The sequence below is a fragment of the Bubalus bubalis genome, chromosome 7, assembly GCF_019923935.1.
Source record: "Bubalus bubalis isolate 160015118507 breed Murrah chromosome 7, NDDB_SH_1, whole genome shotgun sequence".
Lineage (NCBI taxonomy): Eukaryota > Metazoa > Chordata > Mammalia > Artiodactyla > Bovidae > Bubalus > Bubalus bubalis.
The window spans coordinates 11416437-11436214 of NC_059163.1; positions in this window are offsets into that span (position 1 = coordinate 11416437).

The following is a 19778-nucleotide window of genomic DNA, read 5'->3' on the forward strand; positions in this document are numbered from 1 at the left end:
GTTCCCCCAGAAAATAGATGGTTCCCCCTACCCCACATCCGGGCAGTTCTCTCTTCTGAGTCTAGTCTTTGGCCTGGTAAGTGGCCCAGCAGGAAAGAGAGGGCTCTTTCTTTCTCTCTTAGAAGAAAGCGAGAAGATGGGTGCTGAGAACAGATTGTAGGCTCCTGGAGCTGGGTCTCTACCCTGCTCCCTGCTGAGGGGCCCTTGGAGTCAGAAGTGATCAGCATAAACATGGTGCACAGGACCCTGCCCATAGTCCTCGAAGTAAACTCTGGAGTCCTCTCATGACCTTGAGTCCACTGCTATTCAATCCTTGACCTCTCACCTTGCCTTGGTTGTTGCTGTTTAGTTGCTAAGTTGTGTCCAACTCTTTGAGACCCCGTGGACTGTAGCTCACCAGGCTCTTCTCTTTCCGTGGGATTTCCCAGGCAAGAATACTGGAGTGGGTTGCCATTTCCTTCTCCACATCCTTGGTGGTTGTGAACATGTAACACTGCCCCTGGGAACACTTTCATAGTGGATCTGCCTTGCTCGCATGGTGCCCTGTGCTCTGGGTGACCTAACTTCCCTCAACCATCTCCCATAACACTCCCAACTCAGCTTATTCCCCTCTTTGGTTAACTCCTGCTTTAGGGCTCATCTTAAACATAAAACACAGTTAGTCTTTTGGGAATATAAGAGAATCATTTTCTCTCTCTAACACAACAGTGTAAAGCAATTATACAATTAAAAAAAAACTCTCAAAACTGCACTTGACAGAAATATATATATATATATATATATATATATATTCATTGTAAAAGCATGAAAGTCAAATAGAAAGAGGAGAAAACATAGGTTTCTAATCTTGTGACAGGGAAAGTCTTCTAAGTAAGATATCTAGAGCAGAAATTATAAACTAAACATTTCATAGATTTGAACACAGGAAAAAATTTAATTTTCATATTAAAGCATTTCATACAAAATTAAAAGCAGAGGATAGCCTATAATAATTTTCTCTGATACATGAAAAGATGAATATCCTCAGTTTTTAAAGTTCTCTGGCAACTCATTAGGAGAAATGCCCCCACAGAAACCACATGAAAGAGTAATCCACAAAAGAAGACACGCAATACATGTTTAAAAAATCATATAAAAAGTTTGTCTTTCTTGGAAGGCATGGAAGAAATGCAAATTAAATGTACTAATCAGTTTGGCAAAGATTTTTAAATGATATAGTCTGTGATACAGTAGACTGTCGTACAACATTTATTTATTCTGTTTTTATTTCATTGATTTTGGGTCTGTTGTGTGATTAGGGAGGTTAAATATGCTTCCTCACCCCTTGACTTGTGTGTGTGTGTGAGTGCTAGGTCACTTCAGTCATGCTTGACTCTGTGTGACCCTATAGACTGTAGCCTTCCAAGCTCCTCTGTCCATAGGACTCTCCAGGCAAGAATACTGGAGTGGGTTGCCATACCCTCTTCTAGGGGATCGTCTCTGCCCAGGGATCGGACCCACACGGCAGGGATCGATGGCTGTCTTATACATCCTGCACTGGCAGGTAGGTTCTTTACTACTAGTGCAACGGGGGCAGCCCTTTGATTGGGGCTCGGCTTATGACCTGATTTAACTAATGAGATGTTAACAGATCATATTTGAGGGACAACAGAGCCTGTGTTCATAGGATAGGAGCTTTCCTGGTGGCTCAATGGTAAAGAATCCACTTGCCAATGCAGGAGATGAGAAACAGAAGATGTGGGTTTGATCCCTGGGTCAGGAAGATCCAGGAGTAGGAAATGGCAACCCACTCCAGTATTCTCGCCTGGGAAATCCCATGGACAAAGGAGCCAGGTGGGCTACAGTCTATGGAGTCACAAAAGGATCCGTATGACTTAATGACTAAAGAGCAACAGCAACACCTGCTTTTAATATGAGAAGAAACTGCCTTGAGTAACTTATAATTCAAACACCCAAGACGTTGAAATATGGTGAAGCAGATTAAAACTGTCTCATATCTTGGAGACCAGCTGAACTAAGCCCAGTCTAGATTGGTCAAACTCCAGTCATCACATAGACATGAAAGCAAGAAATAGATTTTACATTGTCAAGTATGCCTCTGAGTTCAGGATGGTGTATTGCACTGGATCGATCTAGCTAAAGCTAACTGAAACAATGTCTAGATACTGGTGAATATGTAGAAACATTATTTTGGCCACTTTTAGTGGAATAATTTAGAATCATGGAGCAAAGAAGGGGAAAGAAAGAAAAACAATAAAAACTAGGGAGAGGAAAGAGAGAGAGAAAGGAAGAGAAAATCATGGTGAACTGCTTTTTTACTGAATTCCTGTGCCTAAGATGGCTGGAGTTTCATTATATAATAAAAGCAAAAAACAAGACCAAATAATCAAGTGAAAAGATAAAGAGAAAACCAGAGCCATGTGACTACTACTTACAATTATCATGCTGGCAAGGATGATGCTGATGAAGATAATTTGCAACCACATTGCATTTTTAAAATTGAACAAGCTCCCCGTGTGGTTGTCAAAATCTAGTTTATTTCCCTTTCAGGGGACTGGGGCACAGAAGTCGTATGACTTTCCTAAGATCACAGGCAGTTCTGAGATTTGAATGAGGGTCTCCTGACTCCTATGGGAATGTCTTCTGCATTTCAGCACCTGCTTTCTGTCGTTCCCTGACTGGCTTGGAGTTTCTCTGCATGACTTGTGGACATGATTTTCTGAGAAAATCCAACATGTGCTTTTCTCCCCAGTAGCAAAAATGAAGCTTGTTAATGATCGTATTACTAATTATGAACAGTGATGGTTTAGAAGACCTGACTTTAGACTCTTCTCAGATCTTGTCAATTCCCATTATGGGAAACTTCCAGGATATTCCTCATGAAAGGATAGTAATTACTCATTATTCAAAGGATTCAATTAAGGGACCTTTCATCAAAGGATCTTAAGTACTTGCTGTGCTCCTTCAAAGGTAAGGAGGGTATTTACAGAGAGAGCCAGAGATACAGAGCCACATTCAGAGATTAAATGTTTGATGTGCTCCACTGGGGAGGACCCTACCCAAATAGAGAAATTATAGTAAACTCAGCTGTCCTTCTGAAAAGTTGCAAATGGGAAAGATCAGTTTGGATTCTGATCTGTGTACTACTATTTGTTTAAAAATTTAAGAACTCTAAGAAAGTTTTCAGTCAAGACTGATTTGATAGTTTCCACACAGGGGAAAGCTACACTCACAGAAAGGAAAAGGTGTGCAAAGTGAAAAAGAACCGCAGATGTGGGGTTAGGTGTCTGGTACCACTTAGCAGCTTTGGAAACTTGGACGGGTCTTTAAATCTCTCACATCTTTTTGTTCCTCATCCCTTCCTTCCCTCCTTTCATCCCTCTGATCTCTTGCTAGGTCATTTTAAAATGTGAGTGTGTGTGCTTACTTGCATGCTCAGTCACTTCAGTTGTGTCCAATTCTTTGCGACCCTATGGACTGTAGCCTGCCAGGCTTCTCTGTCCATGGGATTCTCTGGGCAGGAATACTGAAGTTGGTTGCCATGCCCTCCTCCAAGAGGTCTTTCCAACCCAGGAATGGAAGCCACATCTCCTGTGTCTCCTGCTTTGTAAGTGGATTCTTAACCCACTGAGTCACCTGGGAAGCCCAAGAGAAAGCATTAGTCATGCCTGATTCTTTGTGACCCCAGACTTCTCTGTCCATGGAATTCTGGAGGCAAGAATACCGGAAGGGGTCTCCATTCTCTTCTCCAGGGGATCTTTCTGATCCAGGGATCTTATCCAGGGCATTGCAGGTGGAGTCTTTACCACCTGAGCCACCAGGGAAGCCCATGTGTGAGTGTGGGGCTAGTGGAGCAAATGACAGAAATCCCAGTGAATAAAGAAATAAAGTACAGTAAGTCCCCTACCTATGAATCTCCAAGTCGTAAACTTTCAGAGATGTGAATGTACATTCTATCAATCTCAAGCATGAGTGAAATTGCAGCTTTCCTTCTGTCTCATGTTGCTGACAATCCTGCAGCTCTATCATCTCCCATCTCCTCCCCCTCCTCTTGTCAGGAACTCTTCCTGCCTTTTTACACAATGCCTGCTCCTGTATGCCAGCTGCTGTTCTGTACTACTGGACTTTTCAAGGTACTGTACCAGAAGATTTAAAATAGTTTATTTTTTGTTTGGTTTTTTCATTTTATTTGTGTGAAAAGTATTATAAACTTATTACAGTGCAGTACTTTACAGCTGATCATGTTAGTTGGGTACCTAGGCTAACTTTGCTGGACTTACAAACAGATTGGACTCACGAACGTGCTCTTGGAATGGAACCCATTCATACATAGGGGACTTCCTCTACTTGATTTTGATCATGTTAGTGAAAAGTCCAGAATGGCGAGTTTCCAAGGGAATGAATGGAGAGCTCCAGAGCCATGTTTCCATGGTTCCTGATTTCCTGGCTTCTATCAATACTGTGCTCTACACATTCACTTCACCCCATGCCCGTATCGATGATCATTTCATAATCACAAGGTCTCTGCAGGACACAGATGCCCCCTATTCCACTTCCCCACTGAGAAGAGGATGTTTGTGTGTTTCTCAATACTACAGCCTTTTCATCCCGGTATCTCATTAGAAAGTCTTTATTCTGGTGCCACCTGCAATATTAATGACTGTGTTTTCAGAGTCCAGATGGCAAAAAGATGGACTACTCCAGTTGGCAAGTTTGAGGAAAGGGGAGACTCAGCCCAATGATGTGGTCCGGGTGTAAAGAGAACAAAGTAGGGCTCAGGTGCTGGCAACAGTGAGGAGCTCTTGCCACCCAGGAGTCTGGATGGACAAGGGGAAGGAGTGGTACTGCCTTCTCTTTGATAGAAGAGAGAATAACATAGAAGGATTGCATGGGAAAGACCACCTAATAGGAACTGGGGTTTGGTAGAGAGTAACCCAGCTTTGGTAGAGAGTAACCCAGTGTGATTAGATTGACTAGTTTTCTGTGATTATGGTTTCAGTGTGTCTGCCCTCTGATGCCCTCTTGCAAGAGGGCACCTACCATCTTACTTGGGTTTCTCTTACCTTGGAAGTGGGGTGTCTCTTCACGGCTGCTCCAGCAAAGCACAGCTGTTGCTCCTTACCTTGGACGAGGGGTATCTCCTCACTGCTGCCTCTCCTGACCTTGAATGTGTAATAGCTCCTCTAGGCCCTCCAGTTGAGCTATTTCAAATCCTGAAAGATGATGCTGTGAAAGTGCTGCACTCAATATGCCAGCAAATTTGGAAAACTCAGCAGTGGCCACAGGACTGGAAAAGGTCAGTTTTCATTCCAATCCCAAAGAAAGGTAATGCCAAAGAATGCTCAAACCACCACACAATTGCACTCATCTCACACGTTAGTAAAGTAATGCTCAAAATTCTCCAAGCCAGGCTTCAGCAATACGTGAACCGTGAACTTCCAGATGTTCAAGCTGGTTTTAGAAAAGGCAGAGGAACCAGAGATCAAATTGCCAACATCTGCTGGATCATCAAAAAAGCAAGAGAGTTCCAGAAAAAACATCTATTTCTGCTTTATTGACTATTCCAAAGCCTCTGACTATGTGGATCAAAATAAACTGTGGAAAATTCTTCAAGAAATGGGAATACCAGACCACCTAACCTGCCTCTTGAGAAACCTATATACAGGTCAGGAAACAACAGTTACAACTGGACACAGAACAACAGACTGGTTCCAAATAGGAAAAGGAGTATGTCAAGGCTGTATATTGTTACCCTGCTTATTTAACTTATATGCAGAGTACATCATAGAAGAAGCACAAGCTGGAATCAAGATTACCGGGAGAAATAGCAATAACTTCAGATATGCAGACTACACCACCCTTATGGCCGAAAGTGAAGAAGAACTAAGAACCCTCTTGATGAAAGTGAAAGAGGAGAGTGAAAAAGTTGGCTTAAAGCTCAACATTCAGAAAATGAAGATCATGGCATCTGGCCCCATCACTTGATGGGAAATAGATGGGGAAACAATGGAAACAGTGTCAGACTTTATTTTGGGGGGCTCCAAAATCACTGCAGATGGTGACTGCAGCCATGAAATTAAAAGACGCTTACTCCTTGGAAGAAAAGTTATGACCAAACTAGATAGCATATTGAAAAGCAGAGACATTACTTTGCCAACAAAGGTCCGTCTAGTCAAGGCTATGGTTTTTCCTGTGGTCATGTATGGATGTGAGAATTGGACTGTGAAGAAAGCTGAGTGCCGAAGAATTGATGCTTTTGAACTGTGGTGTTGGAGAAGACTCTTGAGAGTCCCTTGGACTGCAAGGAGATCCAACCAGTCCATTCTGAAGGAGATCAGCCCTGGGATTTCTTTGGAAGGAATGATGCTAAAGCTGAAACTCCAATACTTTGGCCACCTCATGCGAAGAGTTGACTCATTGGAAAGGACTCTGATGCTGGGAGGGATTGGGGGCAAGAGGAGAAGGGGATGGCAGAGGATGAGATGGCTGGATGGCATCACTGACTTGATGGACCTGAGTCTGGGTGAACTCCGGGAGTTGGTGATGGACAGGGAGGCCTGGTGTGCTGCGATTCATGGGGTCACAAAGAGTCGGACATGACTGAGTGACTGAACTGAACTGAACCTAGTACCTAAGAAGTCAAGAAAACAAAGCATCCAACTTCACTCTCTTAGTGTTTCCAACATCTTCCCATTGATGCCTTCCCACCTCCACCCAAGAATCGGACATAACCACAAACATTGGGTATGGGGTTGGTGTATAGGCTGCCCAAGGATACAGAGCATTCCCAGTGGCCACTCAAGACACAGAACTGACGTCCAGCCCAATCCAGTATTAATTCTGGGCTTTGCTCTGTGACAAGTAGATAGAAAAGATAGAGGAAGAAGGTTGTCTGGGATTTAAGACACATAATCTAAAGAACATAGAAGGAAACACAAGTTTTCAACCTTGAGTATAAATGAGGACATGAACCTGTGAGATGGACATCTTTTAGTCACTTGAAATTATAAACTGGCGATAAGCACATGCAGAGCCCCACTGCATTTCAGGTACACAGAAGGGCCTGAGATACACAGAAGGAATTGCTTCTCTGGCCCTTTGGAGCTGCTACATGGATGAATGGTTAATTCCAGACAAGCTAGGAGAATTTCCTTACATTTTCTGGAAGGACATGGCACAAGAGTTTGGTGTCTCACAAGAACTTTGCAATAGAGGAAATGAATTGACACTGAGAGTTATATATACATTCAAAGGGAAAGTGAAAATCGCTCAGTCATAACCAACTCTTTGAGACCGGTTGAACTATACAGTCGGTGGAATTCTCCTGACCAGAATACTCGAGTGGGTAGCTGTTATCACTCCCCGGGGATCTTCCCAACCCAGGGATGGAACCCAGGTCTCCTGCATTGCAGGTGGATTCTTTACCAGCTGAGCCACCAGCGAAGCCCATCTGTACTCAATGGATGTTCTTTTCTCTCGGTGGTCTGTGGTAGAAACCCAGGCTGGAAATACAAGTCATGAAAGGGAGGAAGCCAAAACACCTCCGTGTTATGTTGTGTGGTGTCAGTCAGGAGACTTGATATTTGTCACATGCGGTGTCATTTAATTTCCATGGAAACTCTGGATATCAGTTTCATTGTTCTCTTTTATATACAAGGTATTACCATCCCATAGATGTTAAATCACTTGCCCAAACTTTCACATCAAGTTAAGGAATAGAAAAGCCCATTAAATGCAGGTCTTTCTGGATTCAGAACATTACTCAGGGTGATAGAGCTGAAAGGCCACTGCAATTTAATAAAAAGGTAGCTTAGTGAGAGCTTCTTTGGTAAAGAACCCATCTGCCAAATGCAGGAAACATGGGAAGATCTCACAAGCAGCCAAGTAACTAAGCCCGTGCACCACAAGTTGTGAGCCTGTGCTCTAGAGCCTGGGAGTCGCAACTATTGACGTCACAAGCTGCGACTACTGAAGCCCCGGTGCCCTAGAGCCCATGATCTACAACAAGAGAATCCACTGCAATGAAAAGCCCGTGGGGCTTCCCTGGTGGCTTATATGGTAGAGAAGCCCAAGCTCGACAACTAGAGAGTAGCTTTGGTTGTAGCAGCTAGAGAAAATCCCACACAGCAACGAGGACCCAGCACAGCCAAACATACAGATAAGTAAATAAATAAAATTATTTGAAAGAATAGCTTAGTAAGCATGAGTATAATATTGAGAGTCTATCCCATTTCTTTGCTTCCCTTTTGCACACAGAAATGCTTGAACTTGGAAGAATGTTATGGCATTTTCCAGAAAGCAAAGATATGGATTCCACTGTGCAGTGGATTGAGCAGACATGCCCATCTAAACTCACAGAAGGTGACCATATTTGCGATAAGCATCTTTACAGATGTAAATAAGGCAAGAATCTTGAGATAAAATCTTCCTGGATTAAGCTGGGCCCTAAATCCAATGACCCGTGTCCTTATTAACATCACAAAACAAGGTAACAGAAAAAAAAGACACAGGAAAAAGGCCATGTGAAGATGAGGACCGTGAATGAAATTACCAGGGACCACAAAACACTGGAAGAAACAAGGAAGGATTCTTCCCCACAGCTTTCAGAGGAAGTGTGGCCTTGCTGCCATCTTGATTTTAGATTCTAGCCTCCAGAACTGTGAGAGAATAAAATGCTGTTGTTTTAAGCCACCAAGTATTTATTAGTTATAGCAGCCCTAGAAAACTAAAACAAAAATTTGTTGTTTAGTTACTAAGCTGTGTCTGACTCTTTGTGACCCCATGGACTGTAGCCCACCAGATTTCTCTGTCCATTGGGTTTTCCAGGCAAGAATACTGGAGTGGATTGTCATGCCCTCCTCCAGGGGACTCTTCCTGACCCAGGGATCAAACCAACATCTCCTGCATTGGCAGGCGGAATCTCTACTCCTGAACCACCAGGGAGGGGTGTTACTAATTAGATGTTGTTCCCTGCAAGATGGAGGAAGAGAGGATTGATCTTATTTCTGAAGCTTATTTCTTTGCTTAACTCAGATTTTTTAGCCTACTGGGTGACCTTTGGACAGATATTACTGAATTGGAAGTGAACAGGTGTTCATAGAAGACTCAGAGGAAAAAGGAGTTGTCAACTAGTTAATGGTAGGTGGGACACAGCACAAGTGCATCATTCTAAAGCCAGTGTTCTAACTTCTACTTTACAGTGGACCCTATCTGATCAGGGAAAGGAGTTACTCTAAGAAGAAAGGGTATTTGGTCACTTTGGGGCATCACAGGGTTAAAAGCCAAACTCTTTCATCAAAAGTAAAATCTTTGGATTTCATCAGGAAAAAGCACTCTGATCTCCAGAGTGTAGATCCTCTCACATTGTTATCACTTCCTTTTCTAACCACAATGCTGTCAGAGCCAAACCAGCAGGGGAATTTGCTATCTCAGCAGGAAGGGAGGTCCTTGTTTCTGGACATGTACCCGATACGAGATGAACACTTGGACAGCTGACCCCAGAGCTCTGAGAGTCTTTGATTCCATGAAACCTCCTCAGGTGTCTGATTAAAGGATCAAAGGACAGAGTGGTTGCAAAGAAGCTTTGACAAGCTCTCAGCAATAGAAGAGAATAAATATTAAATAAGTTATCATTTAAAAATGGTCCCACATTCTGCCTAGAATAGGCATTTGATATTTGCTGCTTAAGTGTCGATTTTCCAAAAGCTCTTTAAGACAGTTTAGTATAATAAGAGTTTATCTCATATTTGAAAACATTTGAGTACTATTAGAATTTGAGCTTAGGAATGTTATATAAAACTTCTGAGCTGCATATGTGAAAACTAAATGAGAGAATGTTTAAAAATTCCCAACACTATTTCTGACACATGTGAATCATGCAATAAATGGTAGTCATTTTTTTTTTAAATTTTAAGAAGTGGACTGTATAATATAATACCTAGAAAAGAAAATCCCCAAAGAATAGCTTTTTTGTTTGTTTTAATCTTATATTTGAAAAATATTCATGGCAAAGAAGCAATGCTCAAGATATATTGCTAATTAGAGAAGGCAGGACGTGAAATAGTAAGTAGGTGTGAAAATTGTGCAACACTAATTTTTTAAAAGCATATTTGAAGCTAACATTGAATAGCATAAACTTGTTATATTCAGGCATATCTGTATTTGTGGCTGTATGATCACATATAATCCACAGGTGTATTCTTATATAACAAATAAAGTTTACATACAGATGCACAAAATTCAAAGATGTTTATTAATTGCTTATAATGTCTGCAAGGTAATTTGCTTTAAAAATACTTCTGTATAAACAGTGTGATGTTTGATGGTAAAATTTAATTCCAGGCTATTATTTAGCACTTAGAAGATGCTTATCAAGAATCATTCCCTTTGGAGTAGTTACATGACACTTATAATATTGTTAACATTTACACCAGAGCATGTGTTAATTAGCATAAATGTTGCTAGAAATTTATGTTATTGGGGAAAACAGTAACAGTCAAGGTGATTAGGAGTAATATAGGAGATCTACTACTGTGGCATCAATACGGCAAAACCTGCCATCTAATGTCACTAGTAGTTGATGTCCAGAGTACCATTCGTCCTAAATGTGCATGGCATGTAGGGTTATCACTAAGTCCAATCACAAGTCCAGTGGATCCTGTGTTTAAATATCCATTTCCACCTTCCATGGTTTCAGTGTCAGTCTGACTGCTCTGGGGGAGTGAGAGTAGGAGGGGATATTTCCTTGAACCACAGAAAATGTAGCAAGATGGTCCTTGTGCCTCTTCCCAAATACTTGCTCTGCATTTGACAGAATTGTGTAGAGCCCTTGCTTCAGTACAACCGCCCGATAGTGAAATGGAAGAGGGTGTGACATAGACTCTTCTAAGCTCTATCAGAAGAGCAAAACCAATACAATATTGTAAAGTAATTAACCTCCAATTAAAATAAATAAATTTATATTAAAAAAAATACATATACCCACCAAACAGGTCAATTAACATATGTCATATATACCACAAATTCTGGAAATACAGACAATATTATTTTATCAAATATTGCAATGTACAAGAAATCAGCCACTTATTATCTATTTGCCTATATTATGTATTTGCCTATATTTATTGATCATCCTGCATGTGTCTGTATGTATATATATGTGTGTGTGTGTGTGTATGTGTGTAAACACACATACATGCATGCACATTTTACACAAACACATAAAAACTGAAAGGAAAAATATCAAAATGCTCACATATATTACCTCTAGGTAATTTTCATTTTCTTCTTGATCTTATTTTATTTTATAAATTTCCTTCAGTAAATAAGGTAAAACATTTATAATAAAAATGCACTAGATGCTATAAAAATCTGGATTCACACTTTCCAGTTGCAAATTTGCTCAAAGGAAACAGATGGCTGGTAGCCCTGTAACATTCTGTCTCCCAAAATTAGAGCCAGAGACTCTAATGTGATCCATTACATGAAATAGATTCCCAGATTTTAAAATGTAAATAGACATTATTACAAAGCATGAGCCTAATCTGTGGGAGCTGGGGTGGAGCCAATCAGCCCAATAGTGTATTCATTGATACTTACTGAGGGCATACAGTGTGCTCAAGCTGTGTGCAGGGTGCTTTAGAAGAGAGACACAGCTCGGCTTTCATGGAACATGCAGTCGAATTAACAATCTTAATTGTGATCACTTATAAAAGTCTGATCTCTCTTTCTAGGTAAAAGGCGCCAACTGAGGCAGAGACTCATCTGTTCATAATTGATCTAGTAGGTCTCCCGCCCCCTGATTGTGTCATATAGTAAGTGTAAAATCAATATTAGTCAAATTGAAAGGTAGAGGATATATTGATGCAATTCAAACTGATGGAAATCAGTTCACCAAAATTTTTGAGTGCCTGATGTCAAGCAACTGGCAAAGTTTCACGAGAAGAACAGCACATGGACTCGGAGATCCCAAATCTCACATTCTCCTTGGAGAGTTGTGACACAGCATGATAAGTGAAATGACAGAGTTACAAACAAATTACACAGTTAATTAAGAGGAGGGAAATGTTGATGACTGAAGGGTGAGAGGTTGTGAAAGACATCATCGAGGTTATTTCAGAGCTGGGCTATTAAGGAATAAGATTCAGCTAGGCTAAAGGGAGGAGGAAAGATGTTGCAAACAAGAAGAAGCAGCACATGTAACTGCCCTGGCGGTTAAAACAACCTGATATATCTTAGCAACTGGCCAATCAGACCCATTAGAGCAATGGAGGTTTTGCAAGCCATGGTGGGGAGCTAGTCTTGTGTCATACTGAAGGTGATGGGGGCCGTGGAAGACTCATAAGTGGAGAAGTGACAGATGGGGCATATTGGTGATTCACTTTTTGGGGGCCACTCTGTGTAAGATGTTTTTTTGGGAGAGAGAATGAAAGAATAATGGGTGAAAGAGAAGCCTTGTAGGGAGGGCACAGAGTCAGTTAGAGTAGGAGATGGAGAGTCAAGATTGTGTGAAGAAAAGAAGTGGATAAAATGAAGGAAGTTTTTTAAGGATTAAAGTCATACTGGCATGATTTGGTGGCATCAATCACTCACTCAACTAATATTGGTTGAGTGAAAGGAAAACTTGAAACACACTAAGTTCACCAGTCATGTTAGGTTACTGCAGAAAATACTTTGGAAAATGCCCTGTCAAAGTAGTGTTTTTGAAACATACTTTATGGACTACATTTTTGTATCATGATGCTGAGTCATATTTAGTCTCATTGCATAATAATAACATCAACAATAATCATGCCTTGTAATCTTTTTACCATGAAATTCATTGATCATCTCAAGACCCTATGTCTGAAAAAAATAAGTGATAATTATCCTCATTTTAAAGATAACATGAAGAAAATGGTGCTTAGACAAAGCAAGAAATTTGTATGGCATTGAATCTTATGTAAGTAATGTGTGAGTGTATGTTTCTGTGTGTGTGTTTAGGAGTAATTAAGCTTTTTAACACCAAGTATAAGGTCACTCCACCAGGCTAAACTTTAAAAAACTAAAATACAAACAAAAACAAAACAAAATTGGTAAACTATGCCTTTGAAAGAAGTATAGTCTAAACAGATCACGATTAGATATCTCACTCATAGTAAAGAGTTCAAAGAACACTATAAAAATTCACTTTGCTCTAGTTCATTTTCTCTGAAATAAATTTATTTTTTAAATGGAAACATATGATGTAGTGAAAGTCACTCAATTGTGTCCAACTCTTTGCGACCCCATGACTATGGAATTCTTCAGGCCAGAACACTGGAGAGGGTAGCCTTTCTTTCTTCAGGGGATCTTCCCAACCCAGGGATTGAACCCAGGTCTCCAACATTGCAGGCAGATTCTTTACCAGCTGAGCCACAATGGAAACCCAAGAATACTGGAGTGGGTAGCCTATCCCTTCTCCAGCAGATCTTCCTGATACAGGAAATGAACCAGGGTCTCCTTCATTGCAGGCGTATTCTTTACCAACTGAGTTATCAAGGAAGACCATGATGTAGGGTATAGATGAATTAATCATTCTTTGACCTGGGCTGTATTAACCAGAATCCCTTCCACTCATGAATCACTGCCATTAACTTGACAGGATTGATTATTTCTATGCCAGAATAGTAGTAGTAAGTCTAAATAGCTTGGTATTAACCTAAGAGACAGTTCTAATTAAAAAAAAAAAAAAATTGATTTTTTTTGTTTGTTTTTGTAAACCCCCACCCTCTTGGACATTGTCTGCAAAAGGCAAAATCTAGGTTTCTAACTGATGGTTGAAAAGAGAAAACTAAAGATAAAATGACTCAAGAATTTATTTTTGAGACATTTTAAAACTTTTAGTTGGAGGATAATAGCTTTATAATATTGACTTGGTGAGTAAGTCAGAGAAAAATAAGTATTGTATAATAACACATATATATAGAATCTAAGAAAATGGTGCTGATGAACCTATTTGCAGGGCAGTAGTAGAAACCCAGACATAGAGAAAGGAATTGTGAACACAGTGGGAGAAAGAGCGGATGTGATTAATTGAGCGAGTAGCACTAAAACATACACATTACCATATGTAGATCAGATAGCTTGTGGGAAGTTGCTGTGGAACACAGGGAGCTTGATCCTGTGCTCTGTGATCACCTGGAGAAGTGGGATGGGGCTGGGGTGGGAGGAGGTCCAAGAGGAAGAGAATATATGTTGTATGACTGATTCACATTGTTATACTGAAAATATTTATTAATTGATGTGTTGGGAAATCAAACATGAAAATATCCCTTACATCCTCACTCTTTTCCCATTGAATACACCTTGTCCACTTATGTCTTCCAGAACGCTTGCCCCACCATTATCCTTTCTTCACTCAAGAACCATGATAATCTCTTGAAAAAAAAAACCAAAAACATTTAAGCATATTCCCCCTCCCCAATTAAAAGTCCTCCAGTGGCTCCCATTTCATTTGGAATTAAATTCAGAGTCATTGCTCTAGCCTAGAAAGCTCTGATTACCTTCTCTGCCTGCCTCTAAAACTTCACTATACAAATATTCTTCTATACTTTCCCTCTATTATCCTATTTCTGTTCTTGCCTGAACTCTTATAGCTTTGTAATTTGTACACCTAGGTTTCTAGAGTTTAGTAGCTGGGAAGATCAGAATGTAGGAGGGCGACAAAAAGCTGACTGCAATATCGTATTTCTAGTTTTTTATTCTTCACTTAAACAAGAGCATTAAATTAACTGTTCTAGAAAACTGGAAACAGTGATGAAGACTTATGACTGTTTAGAGAGCAGTCATAATTATGTCATAATAATGACGGAGTATGTTTTAATTGTGATTTGCTCATAAATATCAGCTTCTCCTTCACAGCCTGAAGTAGAGAGATAAGGAGCTGGCCTAGGGGAAGTGCAGGCACAGACCATGTTACCCATCCATACTATTCAGGATAGCATAGATTCTGGGAAGAATGAAGTCTTCAATTCAAGATGCCTACTATTTGACCCAAAAGATCCAGTCAGCACTAGGCCAGCCAGGCCCATGACTTATTTCTTAGAGACTACAAAAGGACACTTCTAAGAACAAAAGCTAAGCAACTGTAAAAGTTCACAGGCATCAGAGGCAAGTACAACCAAATATAGATGTCAACAAGAAGATCAAGTAGTCAAAGAGCCTAATGATAAATGAAGAATTCAAAGGTGGGGATGGATGAATCAAAGGTGGGTAGAAAGCTGTAAAGAAGAAACTTTCACAATGTATGTAGCAAGCAAGAAGCTATGTTAGAGATACATAAATAACTCCCACAAATCAGAAAGGTAAAGACAAATAGTCCAATAGAAAATTGAACATGAAATTTACAGAAGGAAGGATACAAAAGATCAATGGATACTCTGAAAGCTATTCTATCCTAGTCTGAAACATATCTTGAAACAACAGGAAGATATTATTCCTCACTCAATGGTTTGACAAAAAATGGAAGGATTGATAATAGGTATTTTTTAGCAAGGTGTTGGGGAACAGCACATCTCTTACATTTTGGTGGGAATATACATTTGCAGGGCCAAGTCAGAGGGTAGACTGGCATTACTGATGATTTTAGGTATCTATCCTGGAGAAACACTTTTTCTGGGATCTGGCAAACCAGACATAAACATCATCATTGTAACATTGCTTGGAATAGTAAAAGTCAAGAAAGTCTCCATCTATTAATGAAGAATGGCTAATAGTTTGGGTTGTTTCACAGAATACCACATGGCCTCTAAACTAACAAGGGCAATCTATATTAACATGTAAGGCTCCTCAAGGCATATTGTTAAGTAAGTATGATTTCAATTGGTAACAAAAATCAGGATCAAAAAAACTCTGCAGGAAAAAACAACACTCTGTACATAAAAAGCTTTAACCAGGCTAGATAGATAAGAGGCACTGCCTCTACAGGATACCTTGTAATTACCTGTGGACAGGTAATTGTAATTATCTGAGGAGGGACCAGAGATGAGGGGTTGAGGAGAGATCTCATTTTGTTTGGAGGGCTTGAATGGAATTCAGTCTGAACTGGATATGTTACAGAAGACTGGGAAGTTGCATAATTTAAAGAAAGAAGTGTACAAATGTGTTGGTGAAACAAGGGTACACATTCCTGCTTACAGTTCTTACGGGACACTTCTAATAGTCACTTGCGTTAACATCAAATGGATTTATTTAAAATGTTAATCTTAGGAAATGCTATTAGAGAAGTGAAAAAGAACAAAGGAAAACAAATGTTACATGTGCATAAAACCTGCTTCTGAACATGGAGTATGAAATAGCATTTTCAAAAAAACTTAAAAAAATAATAACAGCCATCTGGCTAGCTCAAGCTGCAATATCCTGGAGGCCTATCATATTTGTAAAAATTATAGGAATCTCTTTATCTCTATATCCAAAATGACAGTTGTTTAAAAAGTTAAATAATGAAACTGGCATGCTAGAACCTTAATGCTAAGACAGACTTTATCTACTTTGTATAAACAATTTCATAGATAAATAAATAATACTCCAGAGCATAAACTAAGGAAATTTTGGTTGCGAGCAATAGTAACCAACTCTGGTTAATACAGAGTGAAGTAGGTCAGAAAGAGAAAGAAAATATCATATGTTAATGCATATATGTGGACTCTAGAAAGATGGTACTGATGAACCTATTTGCAGGATAGCAAAAGAGACATGGACATAGAGAACAGGCTTGTGAGCACAGTGTGGGCAGGAGAGGGTGGGGCCATTTGAGAGAGTAGCACTCTCTCAAGAGAAACATGCATCACCATATGTAAAATAGGTAGCCAGTGGGCATTTGCTGTATGATGCAGGGATCCCAAAGCCAGTGCTCAGTGAAACAGAGAGAGATGGGATGGGATGGGAGGGAGGTTCAAGAGGAAGGGGACATGTGTATACCTGTGGCTGATTCATGTTGGTGTGTGGCAGAAACCATCACAACATTGTAATGATCATCCAATTAAAGATGAAATTAAATTTAAAAAAGAAAAGCAAAAAGAATAATAGATTAAAGTGGCTTGCAAGAGGACAAGAAAAACTGGAAAGTCAAACTCAGGACAAGAACTTACATAGGATCCAGGTAACTGTGCTACAGAAGTTGGTACACTAAAAAAAAAAAAAAAAAGAAGAAGAAGAAGTTGGTACACTTATTAGATGCTAACTTTAGGAAACTATAAAAATAATTCACATGTATTGAGTTTCTTGCAATATTCTCAATGCTATGCTAAGCCTTTTATATATATTCACTCATTTATCTCCTCCCAACAATTGTTATTGCATCCATTTTACAGATCAAGAAACCATCAGTGAACAAGACATAGAATTGGGAGTCAGGTCAAGCAGTCAGATTATAGGGACCACATTTTTAATTGTCATGAGATTCTGCCCTTATTAGGGAAGCTATATGGCTTAGACAGTAAAGAATCTATATGCAATGCAGGAGACTTGGGTTTAATTCCTCAGTCGGGAGGATCCTCTGGAGAAGGGAATGGCTGCCTGCTCCAGAATTCTTGCCTGGAGAATTCCATGGACAGAGCAGCTTGGAGGACTACTGTCCATGGGGTCAGCAAAGCCTGTGTAGAGTTGCTATGGGCTGTCTCAGCTGTGATCACATATTCTAGCCCCTTTTGGGTCCTCTGTTCAGTTAATCAGACAAAAAAGGTGATAGCTACTTCCAGAGCTTATCCTTCAAAATGTTATGCATGATCTTTCTTTCCCCACTGCCTGGAGGACATCAGTTCCCTGGATGACCTTGGAAGCTATATATTGACAACCAGCACCTCTACCAGCTTGGATCCTTAGATGGCTGTGTGGAGCACAGCCCCTCCCCCATCCCACATCCATATTAATACATTTTTTCTAAAATAAATCACTATGTCAAAATTCATCTATTATAACAATTATTATAACTAATACATATCATTGTTGTTTAGTCAATAGATCATGCCTGAGTCTTTGTAGCCCCATGGGCTTTAGCCTACCAGGCTCCTCTGTTCATGGGATTTCCCAGGCAAGCATACTGGAGTAGGTTGCCATTTCCTTCTCCAAGGGATCTTCTTGGATCAGAGATTGAACCCATGTCTCCTGAAATGGCAGATGGATTCTTTACCTCTGAGCCAACAGGAAAGCCTAGATGTATAAAATAAACTAGGAAAGTACACAGGAGAGACTGGATGTCTGAAAAAATCTTCCTGGTGGATGTGATATCTAAAATTACAAAGGGAAAACAACGGAAAACTTCTTCAAAATGTCTCTCAAAGCTAGTTGTATTTTAGAAAGAACCTAGTTTGAAGTTCAAGGGTGTCGTGTTTATTCAAGAACTCTGAAGGGCTGGAATTTCCCAGGATATCCAGAATGCATTCACCTATGGAAAAGAGCAATGCTGGAAGTAAGATGCTTCCTCCATCTGCTGGATTCTATTCTGATCCAACTGGGTTCAATTCAATGTGCTTTCCTGGGCACCACGCTGCTTGGGATTCTGTGTTAAAAGCCAATGGAAAACAGACAAACAAGCAGAACAAAAAAGAGTGAAATTCACAGTTATTCCCCTCTCTTGAGGAGTTTTCAATCTAAGGATGGGAAGAATGGTCTTGGTCTTGAGTCAGGTAATTAGTGATTCTGTTTGGGGGTGGTTTCAAGTGCTTATTTGCTGGCCATTCTCTCATGCTGCTGCTGCTGCTGCTAAGTCGCTTCAGTCATGTCTGACTGTGCGACATGATAGACAGCAGCCCACCAGGCTCCTCTGTCCCTGGGATTCTCCAGGCAAGAATACCTGAGTGGGTTGCCATTTCCTTCTCCAATGCATGCATGCATGCTAAGTCATTTCAGTTGTGCCCAACTCCATGCGACCCTATAGACAGTAGCCCACCAGGCTCCTCTGTCCACGGGATTCTCTAGGCAAGAGTACTGGAGTGGGTTGCCATTTTCTTCTCCCATTCTCTCATGCATTGGAATGTAATTGGTATGAATGAGAGCCAAATAACATTTTAAGTATCTGTATATCAGCCACCTAGCTTTCCAGGTGGCCCAGTGGTAAAGAATTCTGCTGCCAATGCATAAGATGCAGGTTTGATCCCTGAGTCGGGAAGATCCCCTGCAGAAGAAAATGTCAACCCCTTTCAGTAGTCTTGCCTGGAGAATCTCATGGATAGAGGAGCCTGGTGGGCTGCCGTCCATGGGGTTGCAAAAGAGTTGGGGACAACTTAGTGACTAAACAATAGCCAGCAACACGTCAGCTAACAGAATGATTTTAGAAAGAGAACCTCAATTCATCACTTCATTGATTACTTCCCCTGAAATTGCAACTTGTGGGTCAAGAATAGATTCAGTCACTTTGTGCTGAATGCCATGCATGTGCAGGTATGTTCAGTCATGTCTGACTCTGTGACCCCATGGAGTGCAGCCCACCAGGTCCCTCTGTCCCTGGGATTACCCAGGCAAGCATACTGGGGTGGGTTGCCATTCATGGGTATCTTCCCAACCCAGGGATCAAACCTGCATCTCCTGTGGCTCGTGCACTGGCAGATGGATTCTTTACCACTGTGCCAATATGCTAAACATATTTACATATATCAAGCTATAGAAGTCTCAAGATGAATTTCTGAGACTGGTGTTATTATCAGTATTTAAAAGGGAACCCAGGAGGTTCAGAGGGAAGCTGCTGGGAAGAGAAAGAGTGGAGGTGTAAACCCAGGGTCCCACCTACACTTGTACAGCTGTGTCTGCTTGCCCATATCTGT